A 13,451-nucleotide genomic window follows, 5' to 3' on the forward strand; every position below is an offset into this window, starting at 1 on the left:
GGGGTAATACTCCTTTTGGCATGTGTCTATTCAGTAAAGAGTCATTTGAGGTGTTGCTTGTCAGGACTGGATTTAAAACTAGAAAATAGCAAGTATTAAAGTGGTTGCTCGCTTTGACGAAGCACGGAAAAGAAACTCTTTTGGTTATCGTCTTTGTTTCTGGCGCCCCAGCTTTTTTTGTCTCAGCACCATACATCTGCATCCTGTTTGTGGTTTGAAAAAAAATCTGATCACAGAGAATGATATAACTCATACTAAACAATCTTCTCATTTCAGCATCGAATATTCAAATTTCTAAAACAGTACTCATTATGTTACTAAACCCACAGAGTAGCCACTTTCACACGATTTCCCTCAACGTGAAGCCTCCGAGGAGGAAGCTGCTGGCCGTGGTGGAGTCCCGTCATCAGCAGTTCATGGAACTAGGATGATGAGGCTGTCTATCGGGAGTCACTATCTTCTGTTACCTCATTCGCTCTTAATCTTCAAGCCCTGTGGTCTGAGGTTTCTCTTGCAGTTTCTTCTGTTCAGTTTAGGAAAAGCAGCAGTGTGGAGGACCAGCTTCATGACATCCTTTGAAATCTGTAACATACTAGCTAGCAAATTCTAAGGTCTGTTAAACGGAGGAATAACTGTATACTGGAAACTTGCCTGAGTTTCCTTCCTTCAGTCCTTCTCCCAATTTCCTCTCCCTCTTTCCTCTTTTCCAATAGTATTGTGTAGTGATTTCCTTTTAGATAAAACAGACCCTTCCACTATGCAAGAATGCTCCTTTATACATAGTAGGAGGTGAAATATTTCATCTCACTAAGCTAAACTCAGGAAGTAAACAACTCAGTGGTTTCAGGAAGTCCCTGAAACTGACCAGATTCACTAGGTCCCTCCTTCCTTTCCAAAGTATATGGAAGCAGTAAGACCTCCTGAAAGACACTCTTAGGCCAGCCAAGGCACCTGAAAGAGAGACCAGCCCACTACCTAAAAGACTCTCAGACAACCTGAGCTGTTTAAAAGAGGTTCCAATCAACCACCTAGAAGCAGTGTGCAGCCGAGCTGCGAGGCAGAAGCTCAGACCACCTTCAACCTTCAACTCAAGGCAACCTTGAGTTGCCTATAGGTTGAGCAGGATCTCCAGGGGTGCATCTTTCCTGAACTGTTTCCCAGGCTGGGTGGGCTTCTCAGGGATGTGCCAGGCTATTGCAAGTGACCCTGATAAATGCACTTGTTTGCAAGTTAGACGTGCGCAGAATAACTGCATTCTATCATTTATGGGGCGAACAGGTATTTGTCTTCTTTGGAGACATGGTTTCTGTCTCCAAAGGGATGAGGTATTTGTCTGAAGAGAAATGGCTAGATTGTGACCAAGCCTAAGCTAAAACTCAACACTTGCTATACCGGGTTCACTATGATTCTCCATTGTCCCTATTATTTAACTTTGGCCATGTAGATGTGCGGCTACCATAATGTAAAGGTTAGTGTCTTAGTCAGGGTTCTGTTGCTGTGAAGAGACATCATGGCCACAGCAACTCTTATAAAAACAAAGCATTTGAGTGGGGTTGATTTACAGCTACAGAGGTTTCCTCTATTGCCCCCACGGCAGGGAGCATGGCAGATTACAGACAGACATGGCAGCTGGGAGTTGTACTTCTGGGTCAGAAGGCAGCAGGAAGAGAGAGACACTGGGACTGGCTTGGGCTTTTGAAAACCCAAAGTTCACCCCCAGTAACACGCTTCCTCCAATAAGGCCACACCTACTCCAACAAGGCCATACTTCCTAATTCCTCTCAAGGAGTGCCACTCCATGGTGACTAAGTATTCAAATACATGAGCCTTTGGGGGACATTTTTATTCCAACCACCACAGCAAGTGACAAGCTAACTCTAGGTTAAAAGCCCCATTGCTCAGTGTGGTTGGTTTTAGGAGGCCCTTGCAGTGTCCTGAGTTACTCTTTGCAGGAAGAAGATGCACAGAATGACCACGCTGAAGCACAGGAGCATTTGGAAGAGGTGCATTCCACTCTCAGCCAAGCAAATGTGCAACTTAAGTCCTGGAGTCGGTGCCCAGGGGCTCACACATCAGCAGGGAACTCTTTCGGACTTCCATTTCATGTAACAAGATGAGGTGCAGCAACTTCTAAGGTCCTCCAGCCATCTGTGGACGTGACTGAGGACGGCCTGCCGGCCTTCCTTTCCCACTTCACGCCAGTGGAACAGGTCATTGCAGTAGAGAAGCTTCCTGCTTGGGGCGTCATACTCGATTTCATCTCCATGGCTTTGGCAGACAAATTCCTGTACCCAGACACAGAAGCTGAACCTGAAATCTCACGGTAGGCTTGTCAGTAGAAGAGGTGAACATTTGAGCAGTTACAGAGGCTTTTCTGTGTGACACTTCTGAGAAGGAGGAGTAAGGTGGTTGGCATCTGAGGAGAGGATCACTGTGCTGAGGGGCACAGGGCACACCGTTAGGTTGCTAAACACCAGAGCCAGGCTCTATACACTTGGAAAGTTCATCAGGACTTGGTCTCAGGAAGAGAACTTTTTTGACACAGTGTGGTCAACACAGAACACACATGCCACACTTTGACCTCAGAGATGTACTTTTGGTTAACCACAAAAAGTGAGCCCCACTTCCTCCTCAAAGTCCTCCTTCAGTGATCTGTTCAGCTGTGACAGGCCTGAGGAGATCGAACAGATGAGGTCAGCTGAGGTGACTGGCTGGCCCAAGGACGCCATGAGACTGTTGACAGTCTACAAGTCATTTCACTTTTTCTTATGCTAATAAGCCACACCATAATAGATTTTCAGAGGCTCAGATGACGCAGGGTAAATGTCAGACTGCCACTTGGGTGCCTCTTGCATTTTCCTCTATAATACAGATGTGTCAGGAGCAAGTGAGATCTTGAATCCATTAAGCCTCCTAATGTTGCTTGATATACGGTAGTGATGTATAACTACATGTAATTACAGTGCTCTTTTTGGTAACATACTTTAAGATCATCAAATGAAAGGCATTGGTACTTGATTTATGGAAAAATACAGAATACATGATGATTATATGCTCTTTTAACCTTTCACACATCCTTTCTGTGATTGGTTTTGAAAACTTGTTCTGCTTTTCCTAGGAAAGGTATTGGGAAGGCTGAAGGACTCCCATTCACCCACAGTTTCTATCATCTGTCTGTCTGTCTGTCTGTCTATCTATCTATCTATCTATCTATCTATCTATCTATCTATCATCAGCCTGTCTTTATAGCCATCTAGCTATCTTCTACCTGTCTTCTCACTTTTGGAATGGCTTTGTAAGGTGGTGGGGCACTCATTTTTTCATTGCTGTCTTTGTACACTCTGTACTCACAGGATGTCAAGTAATATGTAGGGTATCCATACTTAGGGTATCTGGCCTGCCTCAGTGATACAGTGGCACTGTGGGTAGTTCGAAGAAAAAAAAGAAGAGGCAGATGCTGTCTGACCGAAGTCCTTCGAGAGGAGAGGACCGATACCTGGGAATGATCGTTGCGGGTTGCAGGGAAGTGACCGCGGAAAGTCTGAGGTCCAAGTGTGTGAGGAGAGTCTGAGGCACAGCAAGGAGGACACTGTGGGTGGACTGGATGGAGAGAAGAAAGTGGTAGGACGAGAGGAGGCCAGAGAGATGGGCCAGGGGTGTGAGGGCAGATTCAGGTGACGTCATAGGTCTTGCTAAGGACTTGGTTTTTGCTCTGAGTAAGAGAAAGCCATGGGCTGATGAGAGCAGAGATTGTGCTAGTGATGCTCTGGTTCCTGTCCTGAGACTCTGTGGGTGAGAAGACGGAGGCCGTCAGAGAATGTGATGACTCAGGCCAGGCTGCTGGTGGGCAGAGGGATGAAACTCAGATTATGGTCATATTTGGGGATTTGCTGACAAGTGGGGATAAAGAAAAATTTTTTAAAGAGTCAGAAAATTTCAAAGTTTAGGCCCTACCAACTGAAAATGGGAACGGCTATTTGCTGAGACAGGAAGATAGGAAGAGGCCAGCATTTGGAGAGGACCCAGAGTCTACTGTGGACAGAAATAGGAAGAGACCAGCATTTGGAGAGGACCCGGAGTCTACTGTGGACAGAAGATGGAAAGAGGCCAGCATTTGGAGAAGACCCAGAGTCTACTATGGACAGAAGAGATAAACTATTGCAAATCTGGTTGAAATTAAGTTGAGAATCTGCAGTTCAGAAAAGTGACCATCTAGAGTCCCCCTGAACCAAACTACCACACGATGGCCAGGCTCCAAAGGGACCAGATAAGGCACTTCGTCCATTTCCACTGCCTGTGGCCTCTCTCTGGTCCTAGGAGTCTGCTCCAGCAAACTCCCTCCAAGCAACCCAGTCTGACGGAGACCTGAGAATACAGCCACCTCTTCCCTACCTACATCCCACCTGCTAGCCTTCCCCAGATGGTCTATCCCATGGCTCACCTGTAGGTGCCAACCTGGTGGGCTGCATACACATAGCAGAAGTCACACGCAACAGTCTCACTTCAGACACCCAGGTCTTATCAGAAATGCCAAGACAGTAATGCTTCCCTCCAAAGCGACAGTCTCACTGCCCACAGGAAAAGACCTAGATGAAGTAGAAGACATGGGATTCAAAAGAACAATTACAAAACATCCTCTAAAAGTACAGATAATTTATTTTTTCCTTTTTAAATTTATTTTTTTAAAAAGAAAACAAACTATCTTTTTTCATTATACATACCAATCCAAGTTCCCACTCCCTCTCCTCCTCCCATTCCCTCCAAACACCCTCACACCGACCCCCATACAATCCTCAGAGAAGGTAAGGCACATTGCTTTGGGGAAGGTCCAAAGCCCTCCCCACTATATCTAGGCTGAGCAAGGTATCCATCCAAAGAGAATAGGATCCCCAATAGCCAGGACATGCAGTAGGGATAAATTCTGGTGCCACTGCCAGTGGCCCCTCAGTCTGCCCCAGCCATGCAGCTGTCAACCGCATTCAGAGGGATAAGTTTGGTTTGGTCCTATGCTTGTTCCTTCCCAGTTCAGCTGGAGTTGGTGAGCTCCCATTAGCTCAGGTAAACTGTTTCAGTGGGTGTTCTCATCATGGTCTTGACCTCTTTGCTCATATTCTCATTCCTTCCACTCTTCAACTGGATTTTGGGAGCTAAGTACAAATAATTTAAAGAGGATACAAACAAAGAATTGAATGAGCCAATAGAGGACAAGAAAAGGCAAACAACCGAAGAAAGAAGTCCGTCTGGGAAAGGAAATAGAATACAACACAGACAAATACTCACGAAACTCACACCGAAGTGACATTAGAGAATTTCAGTCAGTCAAGTGAACAGCTCAGTGGGAATCCTCACCAACAGGACAGACCATGTGAAAGACAGACAGACAATGGAGAGGAATTAAATCATGTGCTTCAACTAAAGAAACTCTTAGAAGAGCACAGCGATGCACAGGATTCTGGGAAACAATAGAAAGACCAAATCTGTGAATTGATGGGCACAGAGGAGAAATAGTCTGAGTCAAAGGCATAGAAAATATGTTCAATAAAAAAAACATAGGAGAAAATTTCTAAAATCTATATCCATGCAGATGCAAGAGGTCTACAGAACACCAAGCAGACAGGACCAGAAAAGAAACTCTGCACTATAATATTACAGTCAAAAAATTAAAAACACAAAATAAAGAAAAAAAGGTATTGAAAGCTGAGTAGAGGAGGGCCAAGTCATATAAAAAGGCAGGGCCATAAGAAAAACAGCCTGTTATGCAGTGGAAACTTCTAAAGTCATGATCTTGGAAAGATCTGGACTGCCAATCCAGAATATTTTACCCAGCCCAGCTATCAGATCTGGACTGCCAATCCAGAATATTTTACCCAGCCCAGCTATCTATGTGTAAAGAGGAAATAAAAACAAGCTAAAGGAATTCAGGCTCACCAAGTCAGCCCTACAGAGGACACTGAAAGGAACATTTCGGAAATAAAGAAAAGGATAAACACATCCAGGAGACCACAGGGAAAGAAAAGCAATATCAAGGCAGTTCATCACAAGGTATCTAAGAAAACACAATAATCAGAATGACAAGAATTAATACATATCTAAATTAACTCTGAATATTAATGTTCTCAGCTTCCCCACTAAAAAGACATAGAACAATAGACTGGATTAGAAAATAGGACATGGAGGAGTGCATCAGCTCCAGCCTCCAGGTCCCTGCCCCTGCTTGAGTTCCTGCTCTCACTGCTTTTGAAGATGAACTGTTTTATGGAATGGTGAGCGAAATAAACCCTTTCCAAGCCGCTTTTGGTCATGGTGTTCCATCACAACAGTGGTAACCCTAAGTAAAACAGTCTCATATCAAGTCCAGAATTTAAAAGAATCCGAACTGTGGAAAGTACCTTTGCTACCAGTAATCACCACATGATTGGATAACGCTCTAACTAAAGTTAAAATCTGGAAAGAATTACGAAAAGTGCTAGGGATATCCTGGCTGCTGGATAATTAAGCTGTGTTTCATTTATTAAGTTCCTAGCTATGTCATTCCAAGATTTGTGACTGTAGTATTGTGTTTGAGGGCCAGTGAGGTATCTGCCTACCATAACCACTGTTTGTTAAAAGGCAACACACATCCATGCCCACAGCATGTGCCCACGGGTGCTCATGTATGCCTGCCAACTTAAAAGCTCTGCCCAAAGGAAAAATGTCAGTAAAATCAGAGCCTTGCCTGGCTTCTCTGAAGCACCTGTAGAGTTACCTTACTAAAACCGACAGTAAACGGCGGGATATGACTCAATAGCCATCTGCTCTTCATGGAACACACTTCATTCAGCTATGGGGGGTTATAAAATTTCCTTTAAAAAATTTTTTTAAAAAAAATTCTTGCCCTAAAGGCAAGAACGTGTGCTAGATGTTGCTAGAGAAAAATGAATGATGAACCATTCTCTGAGGAGAAAATCCTCCGATATTAAAAGGAAAGGTAAAAAGACCCGGCAAGGGCTTGAGGATAATGTTTACAGCCATTTGCTATGATTCAAGCCAGAGAGCATTTATATAACGAGATGATCGATGTTCCAATTCTCTCCTTCAGGGAGAAAACCTCTTTTCTAAGCACTGGACTTTTTGCCATCGCAAAGGGTTGGACTTTTCCTGAGCTGGCCTGGGAGCCACCCCACCCCACACGCCAGATCCGCACATATTCCAGCAAGCAGTTTCACTTAAATGCAGGAGAGGGTGAACTCGAGGTCCCACCACTAGCTGAAGAACTATTGGCACCTGATGGCTGCGGGGAGAAGGGTCAGTTCTCTTTAGGGACCTAATCTCTTTCTGGTATACCGATCACACTCCACGGCTGCCCCCACACCTAGACGTCATTGGCCAACAGGAACTGGACTTGGTGCATTTAAAGAGAGGGGAAACGAGAGGAGAGAACAGGAAGTTAGGTGAGTATGGGGGTGAGGGTAGATCTGGGAGGATTAAGGGAAAGGAGTAAGTATGATCAAATACACTGCATGAAATTCTCAAAGAATTAATGGAAATTATTTGACAAAAGAAAAGAAAAAAATAATCAGTACATAAACGCCACACCCCGTTCTGCACTGTTCCGGTGAAAACGTCCCTATCTATAGGAGGCGGTCTCTCCACACAGGCGCTCATTAGGACCCGCGAAAGTTAGCTACTTGGTGCTCTGTTTGAATTTTAGTTTGGTAATAATTTTCATTACTAGCACTGCCTGGGAGACTTGGTGAATTGTATGAAGGACCAGGAATGATTCAGTTGATCCCAACGCTGCTGTGGGCACCCGGCTCTGCTGCACGGGGAAACGTGGCTCACTGTCTTCTCTGATTCAGTGGGCAAGACAAAGCTTCACCTGGCCAGACGCAGCGTTAATGAAATCGTGAGCTTGGTGCAATGCCTCGGCCCTATTCACTCTCCAAAGGGAGTGATGGCTTTGAATCAGCGTCCGTCGGCAGTGGTGACTAAGCCTGACCCAGTTAGAAATGCTTATTTCATAATTCCCTGATCATGGGGGCTTCGTGTTGTGTGAACAGCCAAGGGCTGGTGACTCCTGCGTTCACAGACAGAGGGAGACAGTCATGATTATTAATACGAATAGCCTAAATCTTTGAGTAAAATTAAATGCTTCCTTTACTCATTTCCTTCAGGAAAAAGTTAATCTAAGGAATTATGAAGTGAAATTTGCATGATTTTTACACAGGTAAAAAATACTTTGAAATATTTATTTAGGGATCTACTTATTTACTTGGAAATTTATTTAGGATATAGATTACACATCTTTTTAAATGAAAAATTTTATTTAAAGAAAAACATCTTAAAAAATAATTAAAGCTTCAAATGGGATAATAACAACAGCAAAATTTTATATTTATTAATTTTGAAGTGAGTGTGGAAAACAGTGACCTTAGTGATGACAGTGTTGTGTGTGTAACATTGTATTAGTGATGACAGTGTTGTGTGTACATTATACTAGTGATGATAGTATTGTGTGTACATTGTACTAGTGATGACAGTGTTGTGTGTATCATTGTATTAGTGATGAGAGCATTGTTTGTATCGTATTAGTGATGACAACGTTGTGTATATGTATGTATCATTGTATTAGTGATGACAGTATTGTGTGTATCATTGTATTAGTGATGACAGTATTGTGTGTATCGTATTAGTGATGACAGTGTTGTGTGTATATATGTATCATTGTATTAGTGATGACAGTATTGTGTGTATCATTGTATTAGTGATGAGAGCATTGTTTGTATCATTGTATTAGTGATGACAACGTTGTGTATATGTATGTATCATTGTATTAGTGATGACAGTATTGTGTGTATCATTGTATTAGTGATGACAGTATTGTGTGTATCGTATTAGTGATAATAGTGTTGTGTGTATATATGTATCATTGTATTAGTGATGACAGTATTGTGTGTATCATATTAGTGATGACAGTGTTGTGTGTATCATTGTACTAGTGATGACAGTGTTGTGTATATCGTATTAGTGATGACAGCGTTGTGTGTAACATTGTATTAGTGATGACAGTGTTTTGTGTATCGTTGTACTAATGATGACAGCGTTGTGTGTATGTATGTATCATTGTATTTTTCTCATTTTTTCTCACTGAGAAGTCTTAGAGAACGTTTTCCTTAATAATTTTTATTAATTCTTTGAGAACATCATGCAATTTATTTTGATCATGTTACCTTCCATTCCTCCCTCTGTCTGTTCCCAGATCACCCTCCGATCCTGACCTTCTGGTAATGAGTCTGAGGACGTACAAGACACCAAGAGCAAACAGCATTCTGAGGACTTCCCTGGGAACAGGCAGCTGAGAAAGAAGCTCAGGATTCCGCTGCCCCAAATAACAACCCCTTTTTCAGAAAATGGTACTGTCTTATTTCATAGCATTTTCTTTCCAAAAAGATATATGAACACCCTGTAGAATTTGAAGTAACTGTTGAATCAAGTATGATTTAATACAGGTGTGGAAAATAGTTACCTCTACTCAGAGCGGGGCCTGGGTAGTGACCTTCCAGCTCTTGGCATGTCTGGCTTGGTGAGGGTCTATGTTGGAAGTCAGGTTTTAGTAGCGAGGAAGGAAGGAAAAAGCAGGAAGTTAGAGGGACCAAGGTTTTGAAGATGTTTAGCATTTTCATGTATATGACCCGGGACCTGCTGCTCAGCATGAGGCGCCAACGTCTGTGTTCTTCTACATAGTAAGCTCATGGCACCGGGCTAGAGGAAGCAGAGAATGCGACTACCATTCTGCATATATTGAATGACTTGCTGTCTCAGTCCATTTAGTCTATCATGACAAAGTACTGTAAACTGTGTAGCTTGTAAGCAATGGGAATTTATTTCTCACAATACGGAAGCCGTGGCGTTTAACATTAAATGCCTGTAGATTCATTGTGGGCCTGTTTCCTGCTTTATCGGTTTTACTGTCTACATCTTCCCTGGGTAGGAGATGGTAGCATTGTGTAGTCTTTTTTTTTCATAAGGACACTAACATCGATTATGAGAGCCCCACCCTCAGTATCTAACTGGCTCCTCAAAACATCACATCCAGGAAATGTGATTATGATTCAGAATTCAACAAATGACTTGGGGAGGGAGCACAAGCATTCACAACATAGCACTCACCGTGTGCCAGCCATTATCTAAGCCCTTGTTGTGAACAAATTGTCCTAATTCATGCAATAGCTCTATGAAAACAATGTGTTGTTATCTGAAGCAGTGGGCCGAGAGAGTGAAGCAGCTTGTCCACGGTACAACAGGAAGTAGCAGAATCCAGATGTGCATCTCCATCGCCTCTGGGCTTTTTCACACTGTCTCTGAAACCTAGAGAGTAGAGGAAATGAAGTGATTTTGGCATCTGTTTCATAAAGGTAGATATATTATCTCTGACAAATCCTATCACCAATTACTACATCTGAAGACTTGTTCAGACTTTCAAGGCCAGGTTGGCCTTCTTTGTTGTTGTCCTGTGTTGTGTGGTTCCCTGCCCCTCTCCCATCATTCCTTCTTTCTTTTTCCCCCTTGCTTGAAGACCATAACTGGCTTGGTTTCCAGGGTCCCTGTGCCTTAGCCTCCTTCAGATGAGGGTGCTCCATGTTATCTGACAACATATCTTTATTTCTTTTTAGTGTAAATCCTTCCTCGTGCCCCTAACATGTTTTGGCCCCTACAGCCCACCCATGAGATTCCTTTCTTCCACTTGCTCTCTCTCATTCACTAACCACGAATCTTACTGTGTGCTTTTTCCTCCTTCTTTTCTGTTCTTTCTCCTTATACCGACAACACCTAATGCACAAGCACTCACATTACAGTCAATGTCCCTGTACTTCCTAAAAGGATTACTGCTTAAGGTGTGCTGTGTCCTGCATGTCTTGATCCTGGAAACCTGATTGGGGTGATGAGGAAATGAAGACAGAACAGACGTATGTCAGAAAATCTGGGGTCAGGTGGGCCACGGGCAGTCTGGTGGAGCGGCTCCAGCTGGAAACAACAATCTAGAAGAACCCCAGCCTCAGGGAGGAGTTAGCTCAGAAGGAAGCCACCGAGGTTAAGAAATCTCTGGCTGTAGACACCTGGGAGGAGGAAGCCGCCGCTGCTAGTTTTTGCACACACTGGCTAATCGCTCACAAACACCCACAGGAGGAAGCCGCCGCTGCTAGTTTTTGCACACACTGGTTTTGCACACACTGGTTAATCGCTCACAAACCCACATTTGCACACACCATCCACATTCGCAGTGGGACCAAAAGAAGACTTTGCTGCCCTTCAACCTCCCGCCCCTGCTAGGGGAAAGGTTTTGTCAGGTCTGAGGCACTGGGTCCTTGACATGGCTGTGATCCTGTCAACCACACACATTTACTCAGGACTTGTTACTTTAATCCTCACTTTCAGGGCTTCCTCAGCTCTGCTCAGGGGTGAGTTGTATAGTTGATCATTACTCTATTTTTTTCATAGTGGGTCTAATCCTGGATAGTGTCTTGCTGTCTGAATCCATTGGGTCTGCTACAACAAAGTACCATAAGTTGGGTAGGCTGTATACACCCAATGGAAATGTATTTCTCACCAGCAAGGGAGAATAGAGCCGGGTTCCCTAAGCTCCAGTCTAATAGAGGAAAGCAACACTTCAACCCTACTATAACCGAGTCCTCCTAAACATCGCAGACTTCTAACTTAAAGAACAGACTTTATCTAAATAACAATAATAAATTAAACCAACCACCTAACTCCTGATAGGCAAGTCCCAGTGTAAAAACAGGAGCAACGACAACAAAACATGTCTCCTCCAAATTCTGCCCATCCTAGGGTAATGTTCCTCAGCAAGTGTGACCTAGATGAAATTCCAGACAAAGAATTCAAAAGCATGACGATAAATCCATTCATAGAAATGAAAGAAGGCACGAACTCACTCCTGAATGAAATCCCAGAGAACACAAACAGCTGAATGAAATAAGGAAGTCAATGTAGGATATGAGCGGAATTCAATAAAGGCAGAAGTACCTGGGGGAAAGCCACACAGAAACGATGCTGGAAATGAAAGCCCCAAGAAGCTAAATGAAAGCCCCCGTGGAAAGCCAGCGGAACAGATCATGGGAGGACAAATTATTAGGGCTTAATGACAAGGTAGAGGAATTGGTATGTTCATTCAAGGACAACGACGAAAGGCTTTTAAAACAGGAGTGGAAGAGGCAGATCTGTGGGATAAGAGACGGTGTATGGCTATTTTCATGAAATGAAACAGCCCGTCCAGGAGGAAGGAAGAGGCTCATGAGCCACAGGAGGTAGAGAAGATCACAGACCTGGGACGCAGAATCTTGGAGTCTTCTCAGAGGCTCCTCCCAAGCTGTCTAGAAGGAGCAGTACACCACTGCTTAAAGCTGAGCTGCAGAGAAGTGGCTCTGGTTGTTGAAATCCCTGTGAGCTGAGCAGAGGGCTCCAGGGCTTCTGGGTTTTTTGGTGACACACCTAATAATAATTATTATTATTATTTTATTATTGCAGGAGTTGCAAGATTCTTGTTATGGGTAGTGTAAGTGTATGAGATGTGTAAGTAGGAATGAGCCATAGGGGGTCAGAGTCGGGATCAAGCTGGAAGTCTAAGAGGGTTCAAGATAGATCCAAGTTGAAAAGCGTTGCCTGGAGTACAGGAGCTTGGGAGAGGCTTCGCTGAACACCATGGTTGGAAATGGGTTTATGAAGAAGAGGCTTTGGCAGACCTGAGATCTAGACTGGCATATGAATCTAGTTCATAAGGTGACAAAACAGTCTAAAAAAGATCAAAGAAGGACAAAATAGGAAAAATTTAAAAAGTCTGTATAGGTCACTTGGAGACAACTGTGGCAAGACCTGTGTCATCTGAGTCCCTGAGGAAAAAGAATTGACAGCTAGACACCACAGAATTCAGTTTATAATATGAACTGCAAATTAATCTAAAACGTCAGAGAGCAGGTGAGGAAGGACAGCGGCAGGGGAAATACAGAAGGACCTAGGGATATCTGGGGGAGGCATAGATCTGCGGTATGTTCACTCCCTCGGCTGCTGTGCTGGTTTTAATGACAACGAAACGTAGGGTGTGTGTAATTTATGTTTGGCGGCTATACAGCAGTGAAGCTGATCATTACAGAATGCATATGAGAGGGACTATATGTGTCCCATGCTGTGCATGGGCAGATCTTATATTTTGAAGCAATTTTTAAAATAAGCTTTAAAATCCGTACATTGTTTTCGTTCTGGCAGGCTGGGCCTGCAGTTCCCGGACTGAGGGCCTACCAATGCTGCTTCTTTCCAAGGTTCCTCAAGTACAGCGTGCTCATAGGAGCCCAGTGACCTTCTCCAGGTAAAACCCGGAAACTGCTAGTTCTGGGCAAGCCTTCAGTTACTTTATGAATACTCACTAAGCATCCGCTTGCTACTTAAGGAGCACGCCCACG

General features: G+C 43.7%; 1 long non-coding RNA gene across 1 annotated transcript; it reads right to left on the reverse strand.

Moving 5' to 3' along the window:
- Positions 1-9,839: 9,839 nt before the first annotated feature.
- On the reverse strand, positions 9,840-12,481 carry LOC146892103 (uncharacterized). The gene is made up of 2 exons (XR_015004989.2): positions 12,321-12,481; positions 9,840-10,347 (listed from the first exon to the last, which is right to left on the reverse strand). It is a non-coding gene; the product is annotated as an uncharacterized LOC146892103 (long non-coding RNA).
- Positions 12,482-13,451: the final 970 nt, after the last annotated feature.

Source organism: Myodes glareolus, chromosome 14 (assembly GCF_982192425.1).
Source record: "Myodes glareolus chromosome 14, mMyoGla1.1, whole genome shotgun sequence".
Lineage (NCBI taxonomy): Eukaryota > Metazoa > Chordata > Mammalia > Rodentia > Cricetidae > Myodes > Myodes glareolus.